This window comes from Pleurodeles waltl, chromosome 3_1, assembly GCF_031143425.1.
Source record: "Pleurodeles waltl isolate 20211129_DDA chromosome 3_1, aPleWal1.hap1.20221129, whole genome shotgun sequence".
In the NCBI taxonomy this organism is placed as follows: Eukaryota; Metazoa; Chordata; class Amphibia; order Caudata; family Salamandridae; genus Pleurodeles; species Pleurodeles waltl.
In genome coordinates, this window is record NC_090440.1 from 171,168,374 (window position 1) to 171,182,774 (window position 14,401).

Here is a 14,401-nt window from a genome sequence, read left to right on the forward strand (position 1 = left end):
TACATTCTTTCATGGGTTCCCAGAACTGACCCTGTAATTAAAAGTTTGAAACACCCCAGAGGTTGTTGTGGCATGGCTAATCTAAAACAGAGGTGGGCTTACATTCTTTCCAGGGGTGACAGAGGTGGGGTTAAATTAGAAAACAGACCCAGTAATTAAAAGTTGAAACACAACAAAGGCCAAATATTGCTAACCTATAACAGATGCCTATTTCCAGGTCCCACCAATCACAGAGCCCCGGCATAATTACCACTGTGATCCTAGTATAAGAACCCCCCAACTTCACAGGCCTCTTTTTTTCTGAACTACATACTGACATTTGTGGCAAGCAGGGACGCATCAGGACATAATGGCTGGAAACATGAAGGGCAGAGCTCAGACTGGTGATGCTGAACATCTTCTACTTAAGGTCTGTAACAGTGTGATGTGTGTATGTGTTTTACTAAAGTTTAACAATGACATTAGCACCAATCTGTTTAACTATACATAGAGATGTAAAATGCCTGCTTTTAAAAAATAAATAAAAAAATAAAAAATGTAAAAGCTGCTATTAGTGTATTTTTGAGATACTGTAATTACTTTGTGGGGTGATTTTGTTTAAATGGTACTAGTAGGGTCTTGTGCTATGTATTTGTCTGTATTTTTATGGGGGTGCAATTATTTTGGGGGTTGTATTGGTACTGCTTAACTTGTACCTGCTGGTTCTGGACATGTGTATGGACATGTATTTTTGAAAATCTGCACTCATTTTGTGGGATGGTGTTCTTTTAATGTGTACTTGCTGATTCTGGGGCTGTGTATCTGTCGGTATTTTTTAAAGTCTGCACTTGTTTTGTGGGGCTAGGGGTTGTTTAATTGGTACTTGTGGGTTAATGTGCAATGTATAGGCATGTATTTCAGGGCGAGGGCACTTACGATGTGGGGTGTATTTGGACTGCTTAATATGTACATATTGGTTCTGGGACTATGTAGGGGCCTGTATTTTTGTGGGGTTGCACTTATTTTGATGGCAGTTTGGTGGGCTTATTGTGTACGTCATGGTTCAGGGGGTTGTGTAGCTAAGGGTATTAGTGGTGGGGCTGTATTTAATTTGTACAGGAAATGTTATGGGACTCTTTATGTATTTTTTTATGTGTATTTTATGGTGTGGGCCAGTATTATATGGCCGCAATAGTGTGTTTAAGTGGTGAGCTTTTGGGGGTTGCCTAGTTGTTAATTTTAGAGCTCAGCGCAATGAGTTCCGGGGTGCAGAGCTCTAAAATTAATAACTACGCTCCAAGGGGTCAACCATAGCTCTGGGGTGCCCAGGTTATGAACTTTTGCGGCGTGGCTCTCAAGAGACCGCGAGGCCTCTTGAGAGCCGCGCCAAAATGTTCATAGCAAGGGCCCCCCAGAGTAGGCCTGAGCTCTGGGGCCCTTGTGATTAACTTAGCAAAACTGGTCTCAGAGGCCACTAGGTCTCTGAAAGCTGTTTTGTTAAGTTAATCACTAGGTTCCCAGAGCCATACTGCGCTCTGGGGCTCGAGTAATTAACTCAGCAAAACTGCTCCCAGAGACCTGCAGAGGTCTCTGAAAGCTGTTTTGTTAAGTTAATCACTAGGTTCCCAGAGCCATACTGCGCTCTGGGGCTCGAGTAATTAACTCAGCAAAACTGCTCCCAGAGACCTGCAGAGACCTGCAGGTCTCTGCAGGTCTCTGAAAGTAGCTTTGCTAGGTTAATAACTCGTGGTCCCCAGAGCCGGTCTGTGCTCTGGGGACCGGTGTTATTAACCTAGCACAACTGCTTTCAGAGACCTGCTGGTCTCTGAAAGCAGCTGTGCTAGGCTAATAACGCGGGGCCCCAAAGCCGTCCTGGGCTCTGGGGACCCGCGTTATTAACTTAACAAAACGGCTCCCAGAGACCTGCAGGTCTCTGAGAGCCGCTTTGTTAAGTTAATAACGCGGGTCCCCAAAGCCGTCCTGGGCTCTGGGGACCCGCGTTATTAACTTAACAAAACGGCTCCCAGAGACCTGCAGGTCTCTGAGACCCGCGTTATTAACTTAACAAAACGGCTCCCAGAGACCTGCAGGTCTCTGAGAGCCGCTTTGTTAAGTTAATAACGCGGGTCCCCAAAGCCGTCCTGGGCTCTGGGGACCCTCGTTATTAACTTAACAAAATGGCTCCCAGAGACCTGCAGGTCTCTGAGAGCCGCTTTGTTAAGTTAATAACGCGGGTCTCAGAGACCTGCAGGTCTCTGAGACCCGCGTTATTAACTTAACAAAACGGCTCCCAGAGACCTGCAGGTCTCTGAGAGCCGCTTTGTTAAGTTAATAACGCGGGTCCCCAAAGCCGTCCTGGGCTCTAGGGGACCCTCGTTATTAACTTAACAAAACGGCTCCCAGAGACCTGCAGGTCTCTGAAAGCCGCTTTGTTAAGTTAATAGCGCGAGTCTCCAGAGGCTGTAAAAGCCCGGAGACAGCGTTATCAAGTTAGGAGATCTCTTCTCGGAGGTCGCGATGCCTCCGTGAAGAGATCTCCTAACTTGATAACGAGGTCTCCGAGCGTTTACAGCCTCGGAGACCTCTGCCGGCAGTTTTTTTTTTTTTTTAAATGGGCTTATTAACAACGCGGCTCGCAGAAGCCGCTGGGGAACACCCCGGCGGCTTCTGCGAGCCGCGTTGAAAGTTTAATTAGAGAGAATGCCGTGCGTGTTTCAGCGCGGTATTCTCTCTAATTAAACCATCCGATCGGATCCCCGAGACCTCGTGGGGTTCCCAAGGTCTCGGGGATCCGATCGCTTGCCGCGTGAGTGCGGCATTTGGTTGTTTTAAAAAAAAAAAATATAGTAATGGCGCGAGGCCCGGGTCTGTGGGGCCCTGACCTCGCGCGCTAGGGCCCTAGGGCCCATACAAATATAAAAAAAGAAATAAAAATGAATAGCGTTTTGGGGGCCTTGGGATTGGGGCCCCCAAGGCCCCATAGGGCCGCATTTAAAAAAAAAAAATATATATATATATATATATATATATTTATTTATTTATATATATATATATATCTGTGTGTGTTTGTGTGGCAAGTGTGGACAGGGGTTTAGGGGCCTACAAGGTCGTTTTTTTAAAAGCATATAAATAAAAAAAATATTGAAATAAATTAAAATAATAATGATTAAAAAATAACTATCCCTGCTAAAAGCTTTTCAGACCCCTCAAGTACCCCAGCCCACTCACCTTAGTTCAGGATGGCTTTGGATCTGATTTTGTTGCCTTGAAAAAAAAAACCAGGACCTCACACATGTTGCATCCACATCCGGCCATTTTCTTTTTCTTTTAAAACAAAGACTGTGTGGGGTTGGAATTGGCTCAGCTAGGAGTTTAGACTGAGCTCCGCCCCCACACATGGTTCACAGCCTTGTTCAGCTAAGGTGAAAACCAGGCCTGGATCCTAGGATCCACTTTCCAGTCTATGTCTTATAGAGACAGTCCTAGAGGTAGTATTATGCAAGAGCGCCACCATGTGGAATTTGTTTATTAAACCGTGTATAGTTTTTGAGAAAAGTTTTACAGTTGTCAATATGTATTTATACTTACAGAACATAGGGATTCAACAATTTGAATCTTGATAGATACATTTTTAAAAAAAAAAAAAAAAAAATTTTATTTATAATTTTTTTTTTTATTTATTATTATTTTTTTATTTTTTTTTAAATTTATTTTTAATTTTTTTTTTTTTTCTTTTTGTCCTACCCTTGTTGTGCTTTTATGAAGGGTTCGGACGTAGAAGATGAATTGTGGTATGTTTAAAGGTAAATCTGTCTCTCTTGTACACAGGACTGTCAAGAGTCTGGGGAACCCCCTGTGCAAATGGAGACCGTGCAGCAAGGTGAGTTACAGGACCTCGGTCATTCTGAACGACTTTGTCAGGAATGTTATTTTTTTATTTTACTTCTAATGGGCACCCATGTGTTTGCATAGGTTATGATGCAGAACTCAGGTGCGCGATTGCCTCTCTCCAACAAATCCTCCATGTTCAAGAGGGGTCAAGCACCTTGTCACCGGATAACGTTTCTGCAGGTATATATTAGGGGTCTTTTTGTACCCCCATTGAAAACCTAACAGGGTCTAACAATCAGACCTATATTTGGTCATCTCAGTGAGTTCGTATAGTCTATGTATTATATTGTATGTGTAACATTATTTTTTTATGTTTTTTATCCCGAGGGGCTCCTATGGATGAAGCGAGCCGGGATATGGATGGAAAGCTTAAAAAGCATCCCCGCAAAAGGAAGTCCCCTGGTTCTAAGGACGGCCCGCCCATTAAGAAGGGACCCTCAAGCCGGAAAAACCATGGTGAGTTTAAGAAAATGTAGAGTTTGGTGTATACAGTGCAGCGTGTGTCTAAACGTCTTTCCGACCCATAGGTATAGCCGCTCTAACTAGCCCTAATCTATATTTTGCTATCTTTACGTCTTAGAATCATCACACCAGAGCTCCGGAGACGCCTGCCCTCAGCCTAAGCCGCGGATGTCATCTTTAAAGGTCTACACTGGGACTGTTCAAAACCCCACAAAGTCATCGGTACTCGTGAGCCAACCCGAGCACCGAGACCCGCCCTGCAACATCTCCACATCCGTCGCTCCTGGACCAGGTACAACTCATAACGACACCACATCATCCATCATAAAGGGAATACCTAGTACAGCGGGCACTTCTGCAACAACTAACCCGGGTTTGGGGTGTGACCATCCGGACATTATCGTTCTTACAAAGCCAAGCGCCCAACTGATTGCACCTTGTGAAGCCTCTGGAGGGTCCCCAAAACAGTGCAGCAACCCTAAAATAAATCGGCTGTCCTTAAAGAATCGTAGGAAGAAGTTCCAGAACCCTGAGCAACAATCTGGGCCTCTAGACCTGTCTTTTAAAAATTTTGTTAAGGTACAACCGGCTCCCCCTAGGGTCCAGAGTTCTAATACCGGCGTGTCTGGCCTCGACCTAACCTCTCCAGGGTGTACAACTATCCCCGCTGTGTTATGTGACCCCTCCATGGAAAATGATCACCCTGCAGAGGATCCCTACTCCCACTGTATAGAGCTTCTTAAGGCTCTAGCTGGTACTACCCAAAGTTCTGAAGCCCCGGCATCCCCATGTCTGATGTCCCCCGATACACCCCCGGGGGCATACGACCCCACCAGTCCTGCGCCAAGTGCCCGTGCGCAATGGTCTTCACCATCATCATCAATATACCCCGACAGCAGTATAGGGTGTAGCGGAACGCAAAATCAGAGTTTTGGAACACCCTCGAGCGATGATCAGGGCTCTCAAACTCCTGGATGTTCACACTGGAATCCTGTTTTTACGTCCCGCTCTGATCCCTCAGCCGTGATTGGGGGTGATAACAACGGCCGCTGTCCTATAACTGGGGATGCTCTGGGAGTTGGCAATCACCCCTCTAGTGTCACAAGTACTGGCCTTGAAACAAACCTTTCAAGCCGGGCTAGAGTTCTAGACAACTACGTTAAAGAAATCCATCATTCGTTCAGACAGTTAAAATGCCAACTCCGTCTAAAAACTTTAAAACTATGTAAGAACGACGGTAATAGAGGGGCATCCAGAGCTAGCATAAAGGCTTTAAAACAGCTGATGGCTCGGTGTAGAAACACAATGGCCCAAACTTGCGCTTCAACAATTGTGGACATGGGTAACATCCCGTCATGACTAGGTGAGCGTACATACCCGGGGAATGTTAGAACTACATTTACCAGTACAGGGGTCCATAGGTCTAAATATGAAAAGAAGCCCCAGCACCTGCTTAGTAGAGCTCTAAGAGTTTTACGAGCGCTCAATAGTCAGAGGTCATGTCAACCCCCAAGCCCTGCACCCATAAGACCTCAAAATATAGAGTTAGGAGGTGCTGCTGGTCTTTACAGGCCGTCTGGGGGTGGCGGTCCGAGCCGTCTCAGCCTTAAGCAGTCTGGAGGAGCCCCGTCCGAAGTCGGTGTAGTGTCAGTGTCACCATTTGTAAACAAGCCAGACATTGTTCAGATCGGCGGGGGTCGTTTACCAAAAACCAGATGGGCTCATAAGAAGCCAGAGTGGCTTGGTAGCTCTAGAAAACGCAAGCTGGTAATAAAAAAGTTAAAGAAAGCCAGACTCTGCGTTACCAGAAGGTCTAAAAACACACCTACATCTAACCACACCCCTGGGAGCTCTCCAACAACCAGTAATTCTCAAACTGAGGCTTCAGAACCAGTTTTTATGGAAAGTGTGAGACGGTATAGTCGTGTTGTAGAGCGGTTTAACGCTACAGAACACTATGAGGAGTTTAGGTTCGTTAACCTAGATCGCCTACACTCCTCAGATCATGGCATCATAGCTATACATCAGGCTGTGCAAACGCTGATCGAACGATTGTTACACGATGTGGGTCCTAATGATTTCTTTCAGATGCGTTTTCAGGGACAGGGTCTCAATAGTCCCCTGTTCACCAGACGGTCATCTCGGGATGTGTTTGACGCTGTAACGTTTTTAGAAAACCTATCTAAACTTTTACAGAGCAAGGCTGAATTACTGGCGTACGGGTCCTTTAGAATCATCTCCCTCGTTGTTAGGGGGCGCGAGGGGGGTGCTTCCAGAGCCTTAAAGAGCGTTATGTACAGTAAAATCATTGACAAGAAATCACGATGGTTGCTCGATTTTAATACCGGAGCTACCAACATGTGTCTGGCCGCAAGCATTGCAGGCTTATTGATGGACCGCTCTACCCCAGACGCCGTCATTATGGCGATGGCTGTAGCAGCACATGAGGCGCTTCAGATACCGACTGACAAAATGGTCGGTTTTGGGGATCTGGGACTTTTTGAGAATCACTTCGCCGTGACGGTTAAAGTTCTATACCATGCAGGTTCTTGGAAGTACTTCACTACCAATGAAGGTGTGAAAAACAAGACCGTGTATGTGCTACACCATGAAAACCACTTTTACGGTGTCTTGAACCTGAAGGGTTTTCTAGGCGCCAAGTATGTGTGTGAGCATTGCGATCACATATACAACAACCGGACCAAACACCAGTGTGAATTACACTGTAAAATGTGTCAGAGGGACGGTTGTGTCAATGACAATGCTCTGAAAGTGAACTGTCCAACGTGCAAGCTGTTTTGTCGGTCGCAAGACTGCTTAAACACGCACATAGGCCTCGCCCAATGTGTTCTTAAAGCCGACTGTGGGACTTGCGGCCGTTATAAACCTGTCGATCACAAATGTGAAGGTATGCAGTGCCCTAGGTGTACAGCTCCTTTTATAGCCGGAACAACCCATGAGTGTTACATGCTCAGAAGTCACTACCAGAAAAAAACAGAAGACTATATCGTATTTGACATAGAGTGTACGCAAGAGACGGGGGTGCACCAACCAAACTATATTTACGCCCACCATCTAACCGGTGATGGGAGCTGGGAGTTTGAAGGTAGGGCTTGCGTGAATGATTTCCTCCTCACATTTATGCAACCCCGATACCAGGATTATACATTTCTGGCTCACAACTCCAAAGCATATGATTCTTTTTTCATTATCAGGGACCTGATACATGAAAAGCTTCCCGTTAGTCTCATAACCCAAGGTTCCAAACTAATGCTGCTTAAGGTTGTGCCTTTTGACATTAGGTTCATAGACACCTTGAATTTTCTGCCCATGAAGTTGAGCAAACTGCCAAAAGCCTTTGGGTTTGAAGGCTGTAAAGGTTATTTCCCACACTTTTTTAACACATGGGCTAATCAGAATTACTTCGGGCCTATGCCTCCGCCCGACAGTTATGGTTGCGATTATATGATGCCCTCTGAAAAAGAGAGTTTTCTACAGTGGTACGATGAAAACCGTGAAAAACGGTTTCATTTCCAAACTGAATTGAGAGCATACTGTCAGGCGGACGTTATGATATTGCGAAAAGCATGCAACCTATTCAGAGATGTTGTGGTGGCTATGACGAAGCGGGTCGTGTTTATTGAAACAGATCCGTGCGAACGTGAAAAAAAAATAACTGTATACCTGGACCCATTTCAAAACATTACTCTGGCTTCAATGTGCATGTCTATTTATAAACACATGTTTTTAAGGTCTGAAACTATCGCCTTAATACCACCTGACCTCTATAACGGCAAGCAGAAACGTTACTCCACACCTTCTATTCAGTGGCTCATGTACGTCTCTGCGAATGAGAGCATCTTCATTCAGCACGCTTTGCAGGGCGGCGAATACCGTCTAGGCCGCTACTATCTAGACGGGTATGCATTAATTAACGGTGTTCCAACGGCCTTTGAGTTCAACGGGTGTTTTTACCACGGTTGCCCTCAGTGTTACAAACCCCATGAATTTAATAGACTGCAGGGCACCACGTTTGAACATCTGTACCGCCGGACTCTGGCAAAGGCGCAGTATATTGAGAGTTGTGGGTTTGTTCTGAGAACTCTCTGGGAACATGATTGGGTAACTGAGCTATCGAAAGATGGCGCACTGAGCACTTTTATTAAGAGCCAGCAGCTACCTTCACCGCTGGAGCCCCGTGACGCCTTATTCGGCGGCCGTACAAACGCCATTCAATTGTACCGTGTAGCTGGCCCTGGTGAGAAAATACATTACTACGACTTCACTAGTCTGTATCCATTTGTGAACAAGGTGAAGTTGTACCCTGTGGGCCACCCTACAATTGTATACAGGAACTTTAAACCTCTCAAAGAGTACTTTGGAATCATTAAGTGTCAGATTCACCCTCCGCGGAAACTTTACTTTCCGGTGCTCCCTTATAGAGTCGACGGTAAGCTAATGTTCCCCCTATGCCGTACCTGCGCTGAAAGTAAACAGCTTAGCGAATGTCGGCATAGTGATGAGCAGAGGCTGCTGGAAGGGACGTGGTGTACCATTGAGGTGCAGACGGCCCTAGAGAAAGGGTATCGGCTTGGTAAAATCCTGGAAGTCTGGCACTTTCCAAATACAACAACACAGCTCTTTTCTGAGTACATAAACTTGTTTCTTAGAGACAAGCAGGAGGCTTCGGGGTATCCAGAATGGTGTGTCGATGAGCCCTCAAAGAAAAAGTATATCGCTGATTACAAAGCGCGCGAGGGTATTAAACTGAGACCTGCGTTCATTAAGGTTAACCCCGCCCGCCGGCAGTTAGCTAAGCTCTGTCTCAACTCCTTGTGGGGAAAGTTCGCACAGCGGACCAATTTGTCAAACACATCCATCGTCACAGATCCGGATGAGCTTTTTAAGTACATATTCACACCTGTTTATGACGTATCCAGTTGTGAATTTATTGACGACGAGACGGCCGTTCTATGCTGGAAATACGCCAAAGAGTACCCCACAACGTGTAACAATATAAACATCTTTATAGCATGCTTCACAACCGCTCACGCCAGGTTAGAGCTTTACAGGTTGTTGGACCAGCTTCAGGAACGGTGTTTGTACCATGACACAGACTCTGTTATCTTTGTGAGTAAAGAGGGTGATGAAGATCCTCCGCTGGGTGATTATCTAGGGGATTTGACCAGCGAGCTCGAAAAGGGGGAGTATATACAGGAATTTACCTCATCAGGCCCTAAGACGTACAGTTATAAGACCTCAAGCAACAAGGTTTGCATGAAAGTCAAAGGTATCACTTTAAACGTCAACAATACGATTAAAATAAACTTTGACAGTCTGAAGGGCCTGGTGCACGAATACTCTGCATCGAGCAATCACAAAAATAGCAAAGCCATTGTTGTAAACCATCCGAGCATAGTCAGGTCCAAGAAAAAATGGGAAATTACAACACAGCCTATGTTTAAAACCTTAAGAGTAGTGTTTGACAAACGGGTCCTCACAACGGACTACAAAACACTGCCTTACGGTTACTAAAAGCCATTAGAGGTTTGAACATCGCCCAGATATGGACACCAGACTGCAGCACCCATTCTCCTGCGTTTTAGCGGGGCCCTCCAATAGCGGTAAAAGTTTTTTTATAAAGAAACTGTTAGAAAACGCTCCCGGTGTTTTATCTCAGACCCCTAACAACATCGTGTGGCTTTATTCATGCTGGCAGGATCTTTACACTGAGCTCACCCTAAAATTTCCCCACATTCGATTTATAGAGGGTATCCCCGATAATCTCAACGACGATGACTTGCTACCAAAACACCTTGTAAACATGGTCGTGGTGGATGACCTCATGCGTGAAGGAGGGGACCACCCCGAGCTTGAGCGGGCTTTTACGCAATATTCACACCACCGCAATCTGAGCATATGCTATATAGTGCAGAACCTGTTTTACAAGGGCAAGAGCAGCCGGTCCATAACTCTCAACGCCTCATACCTGGTCTTATTTAAAAACCCTAGAGACAAACTTCAAATCTCAATTATAGCTAAACAAATGTACCCCGGCAACACCCAGTTTTTCATGGATGCCTTTAACGATGCTACAGCAAAACCCCACGGCTACTTACTGGTGGATTTGAAACCCAACACTTTTGAAGACTACAGACTACGATCCGGCATAATACCCCCGGACTTCCCAGTCGCCTACACGCCTAAAACAGTGTCCAAAAACTATAAAAAGAACAAGTAAAAAGCTGCTTATAACATTTACACTCTAAACCTTGTAATATAAGGTCCCCACAATGTCGGCTCGGTTACGACGTAATTTAGGACTTCTAAAAATGTTGATCACGGCTAGCCCCGCGAGAAGAAAAGCCATCCTCTGCGCTGCCACGGATGATTTAGTGGCCGCCATTTCAGAAATAGCCCTAAACACCCTAAAAGGTAATGTCCCTATATCAACGCGCCAGTTCCGGGTTCTGAAGAAGAAACGCCACATTATTAAGAAGCTCAGCAATAAGAGGGCTTCACTCCTTTCCAAAAGAAAACTGTTCAAACAGTCAGGAGGCTTTATAGGGTCGTTGTTAGGTATAGCTATACCCCTAATCACAGGGCTACTGTCGCGATCCTGATGGAGCACGCCCACAAAATGTACCTCGTGCCCCGGCAACAGGTGGAACATCTGTCCCCTTCTAACACGGACGTCTGGGACATACGCAAAAACGAAACACATCGTCTCGATGCGGAAATCAAAGCCGTTTTGAACCGGACTGATTTAAAACCCCACGACAAGGCCGGGCTTTACTCAGGAGCCCTTCAAAACTTTCTACAATACTACAAGCAACTCACCTCTGAAAAAACCAAACTGACGCTGTACACCCCAGATGCTGAACAGCCGCATGGCCCCTCTACGCAGGCTCATGACATAGGTCCCACACCCACAACTGATGCCTTTGTCTTAGACCTTTTAAAAAATATCAGTCAGAAATATAGAGGGGCTGCGCAAATGTTACTCAGTAAAATGAGTACTACTAAAGATTTGACCACTTGGAACGCCCGGGGTGAATTCGTTTACAAAGGGCAGCCGGTTGCTGGTTCCCATATGTATGATCTGGTCCGGGGTCTCACACACGGTAAAACCCTAACAACACGAGAAGCTCCTAGAGGCTGGGAACAGTTCCTAAATGCAGCTGCGGAACTCAACATTCCCTCCACGATCATCGGAAATGCCGAGAATCGCCGTAAGCTTGAAAGTTTAAAAGACCCGGCCCCCGCTATTTTTACAAGGAGCCCCGCTATATCGACATCGCCTTTCTTTCCACAACTAACACCCGCTCGGGACCGTGCTGATCTTCCTATGGGGCCTAAAAAGAGACTATTCAAAATGAACACATGGCTACCGATCTAATTTTGCACACATGTACAGTTTTTTTTTGTTAAAAGTTTTTACGGTTCGAAAAAATGTGCTTCATTTTATATGTTTAACCATGTAAATGTTCGTGTTGAAACATGCTTGTAATAAACACTTTTAAATTTTCAGCCGGAGTATGCCATCTTTTTATTTATGAATGGTTTGAAAATGTACACAGTACGGATTAAAAAAATGCCTAGGATGAAAGCTTGTTTAAGATGTTTTTTATTTTAGACACTCACAAGTACAAATAACAGCTTTACAAGACCTTACACTTTTGACAGAGACCCGAGTCTGTTTTAACAACGTGTGACATTGTCCTGTAGTTTTCATTCACATATTTCATAACAACATCATCGTTGTTTACTAAATCATCTGAGTATAGATTTAAAAAATTTCTAAACGTTATACCTTCAGACATTTTACTAATAAAGTATATACAATGTTCCCCACATGTGATGGCCATAGGATCCTGTACCCGCAGTTTATTATACACAACAGTTGGTGATGCTTTTTTTACATATTTGAATATCGGCTTTGTATAAATACTATGCTTAGGGAATTCAGCTAAACTATCAAACACTATAACCTTGTCCACATCCAGAAACAGTGCCGCCCAATGTGCCCCACCCTTGTAATGGGGATCGGTGTTAAAAACGAGGGTACGGGGCCTTTCCGGACCTATCTTTTCAGGTAGTCCATCGCTAGGGTATACCCCTAGAAAGTATTTCTTAGCATATTTATGTCTACTTAAGAAGTCACGTATCTCAGTAGTGTCCATTTTATATATTTTTTTAAAAAATAAAAAAAAAAATTTAATTTTTATTTTACACTTTTTCAATGGTAGTCAAACATGAGCTGACGGGCGTGGTTGATCTGAATAACACTGTCGAATACAGAGAACACAACCATGTTCACATTGGCCGCCAGTGCCTGTGTAAAACGTATTTCCGCTTTTAGATTTCCGTTTTTGATCAGGTTGTAATGGTCGCCATCTTCCATGTCCGGCGTCAGGTCGAACGCAAACAGCGTGTAGCCTGCAGCATACCCTTCCCTTGAAACAACTACTCCTGAGTCCCGCAGCTGTTTCCCCGTTATCGAGACCAGCCCTAGATATTCCCGGACAAAATTTGATGTTCCAAAATTCGGCGTGAAAGGTTTTGCGGGGATCACAGCACCCTCGTGAACCAGAGCGGCATAGTTGATATCATAGTGTTTGAAGTTGAAAGGGTTTGAGTTGTAGGCGCCACTAAAAGCGGTATTGTCCACAAACCCTATGATGATGAGTTTCGGTAACTGCCCCAGAAATAGATTCTGCTGCTGCGTTAATCGGGTTCCGGCGGGGATGCTGAATATCTTCAGAGCAACTCTTTCAATGGCATACTTGGCGTTCGATAATTGTAAAGCTTCAGCATGGGCTAGTCTGACACTTGGGGACACTTTCACTCTCTTTACAAACAGGCTCCCTGACAATATAACCAGTTTATACTGCTCTGCATCACCGCTGATGAGACAGAAAGAGTCCTTGTTACGATTGAGTTTGATCTTAAGATCAATACCGTTGACTAACAGTTTGTCTTGGAAGAAAAGGTCTGAATGTACGCGCCCCAGGAGGTCAAACTGCCTACTGCCGGCGACGAAGCTGGCTCTTTTTTTAAAACCCTCGTTGTCTCCGTCCAAAGCTGTGTTCTCCAAATGCGCTTCGGTATCTCGGTAGAAGAGCCCCGCTGAAAGATGTGTGTCCAGCGCATCACGACTATAATTTAGAATACTCTCTATGTAGGCCCTGTAGGCATACATGTTATCACTCTGTGTGACGAGTCGATCGCCTAGGTTAATGTCCACTTGATTAAACATTGTTGCGATGGGATAGGCTATAGGGGCCACTCTAGCATCATCCTCGATGTTGTCACCGTTCGCTTTGGTTATTTTACAGACGAGGTGCAGGAGAGTATTGTTGAGATCAAGGTACATATCCGTGGATCCCGACACATAAAACTCTATCAGTGCAAGGGGTGTCAGAGCGGCCATTGGTGACACTTCCATGAAAAAACTGTTTTCAATGCTTGTCTGTGTGGGTTTGAGAGAAAACAGATCTAACTCAGATTTGGCGCATTCACCCGATGCACAGTGTACGAAGGCCATGATCGATGTTTTAAAAAATATTCGCACTAGAACGAGTTCTCTTCTTCTTGGTTGATCTCTTCCGTCTTATGACTCTTCTTTTGTGAGGGCCTTTTGAAGTAGTCCGGCGCTTCTTATAGGGCCTTGGCGGCCCCCTACGCAGCGATGCCCTTCGCTTCCTTTTAACAAAACCATGCGCTTTATACAGCAACCCCGCTCCTTCTTGGGGCTGTCTATTCATGCGCTCTGCTACCGCAGACGTTACACTGCCCACAACGTCCTGGGCTATGTTTGTAGCTGCCGCTTTAACATGAGGTTTTGCAATTTCGAACCCTCTTCTCAAAAAGGGCATGGCACGTCTAAACATGCTCCGGAAGAAACCCCCCAATCCCGCCCCATACATAACCGGAGCCCCTTGAAAGTAGGGTTGGGGACCGCCATACCCGGCCTGAACTCTATAATAGTCCCTGTACATCGAGGGATCCCCGTAGGTTTTCATGGTGACCATTGCAGCTGTCTAATAGTCACCTTCGCGCCGTGGCC

General features: G+C 45.3%; 1 long non-coding RNA gene across 1 annotated transcript; it reads left to right on the forward strand.

Annotated features, from left to right (window-relative positions):
• The first annotated feature begins 3,679 nt into the window (after positions 1–3,679).
• LOC138283173 (uncharacterized) lies at positions 3,680–4,690 on the forward strand. The gene is made up of 3 exons (XR_011201107.1): positions 3,680–3,859; positions 3,952–4,326; positions 4,451–4,690. It is a non-coding gene; the product is annotated as an uncharacterized lncRNA (long non-coding RNA).
• Positions 4,691–14,401: the final 9,711 nt, after the last annotated feature.